The sequence below is a fragment of the Chaetodon trifascialis genome, chromosome 5, assembly GCF_039877785.1.
Source record: "Chaetodon trifascialis isolate fChaTrf1 chromosome 5, fChaTrf1.hap1, whole genome shotgun sequence".
Classification (NCBI taxonomy): domain Eukaryota; kingdom Metazoa; phylum Chordata; class Actinopteri; order Chaetodontiformes; family Chaetodontidae; genus Chaetodon; species Chaetodon trifascialis.
This window is the reverse complement of record NC_092060.1, coordinates 8,082,904-8,085,847: the sequence shown is the minus strand read 5'-3', so window position 1 is coordinate 8,085,847 and position 2,944 is coordinate 8,082,904. Positions and strand designations below refer to the sequence as shown.

At 43.6% G+C, this 2,944-nt stretch overlaps 1 non-coding gene across 1 annotated transcript; it reads left to right on the top strand.

The window, feature by feature from the left end:
- Window positions 1–2,417: 2,417 nt before the first annotated feature.
- trnal-uag (transfer RNA leucine (anticodon UAG)) lies at window positions 2,418–2,499 on the top strand. The gene has a single exon. It is a non-coding gene; the product is annotated as a tRNA-Leu (tRNA).
- Window positions 2,500–2,944: the final 445 nt, after the last annotated feature.

Here is a 2,944-nt window from a genome sequence, read left to right as displayed (position 1 = left end):
AAAGAGTTGTTTGTTGGATGATGCTGTAAGGTTTTTGACCAAAAACTGAGTAGCAACGTACTTTGTCGACCATGAACTGGTTGTCAGTGGTGGCCTAGGGTTAGTTCTTTACTTACACTGTTGCGTTCAGAATGAACAGTCTGTTCTCACTCCCAACATGTCAAAACTGCAGCTTGCATCAGTGGCCCTACACTTCTAATGGGTCTAACCTGACATCGCATATTTATTATTGTCAACTTGAACATGGAGCCTCTGCTATTGGAAAATGTTGGTCACTGATGCTGCAAACCCTGTAACAAAAAGTCAAGTAGCAATGTACTTTGGTGAAAAATAAACTAGTAATAAACTAGTTCTCAGTGGTGGCCAAAGATTAGTTTTCATGATAAAGCATAGTATGAGCAACCGAGAGCAGAGTGGCGCAGCGGAAGCGTGCTGGGCCCATAACCCAGAGGTCGATGGATCGAAACCATCCTCTGCTAGGTGAAATTGCTGCTAAAGAGTTATTTGTTGGATGATGCTGTAAGGTTTTTGACCAAAAACTGAGTAGCAACGTACTTTGGCGACCATGAACTGGTTGTCAGTGGTGGCCTAGGGTTACTTCTTTACTTACACTGTTGCGTTCAGAATGAACAGTCTGTTCTCACTCCCAACATGTCAAAACTGCAGCTTGCATCAGTGGCCCTTCACTTCTAATGGGTCTCACCTGACATCGCATATTTATTATTGTCAACTTGAACATGGAGCCTCTGCTATTGGAAAATGTTGGTCACTGATGCTGCAAACCCTGTAACAAAAAGTCAAGTAGCAACGTACTTTGGTGAAAAATAAACTAGTAATAAACTAGTTCTCAGTGGTGGCCAAAGATTAGTTTTCATGATAAAGCATAGTATGAGCAACCGAGAGCAGAGTGGCGCAGCGGAAGCGTGCTGGGCCCATAACCCAGAGGTCGATGGATCGAAACCATCCTCTGCTAGGCGAAATAGCTGCTAAAGCATTCATTGGTGAATGATGGTTTGAGGTTTTCAACCAAAAACTTATTAGCAATGTACTTTGTTGACCATGAACTCATTGTCAGTGGTGGCCAAAGGTTAGTTCTCATAATAAAGAAATACTTCTCATCAAACCAGAGAAAACTCCTCCTCCTGTGAATCTCCTGCTGGTGTGGGTTCAAATCCCACCACTGCCAGCTTTATGTGCAGGTATGTCGAACAACAGGCCACAATCTTGAGATACTGACAGGAGATTGGGAAAACATCACCAATTCAAACTCCAAAGAAGTTTGTTTTATGTTGTGTACCAACTGTGTATTCTGTACACAGGAAGGCAATGAATTCCTCACACTGTGCGTTCAGAATGAACAGCCTGTTCTCACTTCCAACATGTCAAAACCATGGATGGTCAAAACCATCCTTTGCTAGTTGAAACAGCTCTTAAAGAGTTGGTTGGTAAATATGCTTTTGACCAAAAACTGAGTAGCAACATACTTTGGTAATCAGGAACTGGTTGTCAGTGGTGGCCAAAGGTTAGTTTTCATAATAATGAATAGTATCAGAAACTGAGAGCAGTTGAATGCCAACATACTTGACAACATATTTCTGTGATCTTCAACTGGCTATCAATGTTAACCAATGTTTGAGTTTTGATTAGAAAGAAATACTTCTGACACCTCTGCCAGAGTGCTTATTTCTCAAAAGCACAGGATGGCATGCTCCATGCTGATATTGTTGTGAACAGTGATGGCTGAGCATCTGTTCGTTGGCCCCAGGTTTCAGGTAGAGGTGCTGGATTTAGTCTCTGGTCTCTATGGAAGCGTGCGTTCAAATCCCACCTCTGCCAGCTTTATGTGCAGGTATGTTGAACAGCAGCAATCTTGGGGGTTCTGACAAGAGACTCCTGCAAGGAGTTTGTTTCATGTTGTGTTTTCTGTGCACAGGAAGGCCATGTATTCCTTACTTGAAGCGTGCCCATAACCCAGAGGTTGATGGATCAAAACCATCCTCTGCTACTAAAAACAGCTGTTAAACAACAAAAATCCACACAATCTCATCTGTCTATGCACTATGACTCCTTTTTTCAGACAAATAGGTACCCACAGCAGCAATTGTCACATCTTCTCCATTTGCTACTGTAGCGTTTAAAAAAATGGTCCTCTTTTTGCAGCCTTTGACTAAGTTTTGGTTCCAACCAAACTCCTTTCGTTATTCTACAAATTCTCCTCTCATACATGCACTCTTTAAAGACTATCTTCATAACGACAACAGTGTTTTTCATAGGTAAAGATTTTACAGAACAACCTGATTCTGGTAGTGTGGCCGAGTGGCCTAAGGTGCTGGATGTAAGCTCTAGTCTCTCTGGAAGTGTAGGCTGGATACCCACTGCCGCCAATCAGATTGTTGGCCCCACCCTTTGGAAAGGCAGGTAGTGTGGCCGAGTGGTCTAAGGCGCTGGATTTAGGCTCCAGTCTCTATGGAGGCGTGGGTTCAAATCCCACCACTGCCAGCTTTATGTGCAGGTATGTTGAGTTATAGGCTACATCTGATCTGATATCAAGATCATGCCACTTGAGTGGCAGCTTGTTAAAGCAGCTCTGGCTGTTTCTCTTTGTATAAGTGTGTCTATCACAACTCTCGGTCAATCGTGCGTACGTATGGATGGACGACTAGTGATTAGCTTTTTTCTACTTTCAACAACGTCAGATCCACTGGACTTCGGGTCCACTGTTTACACTCAGGAACAGCTGATCGCTCTGGGCAACATGGGCGTACTCCCAGTGGAAAGACTGGAGATCCCCAAGGAAATAAGGAAAAGGAGAAGGGGATGCAGAGCTGGGGTGAAGTGCTGGGACAAGAAAAGATGGTACAAACCATCCATACCATCTCTCAGTATGGGAAAGACAAGATCTCTCCCAAAGAAGATGGTGCTAAGCAGACTGCAGAGAGAGTAC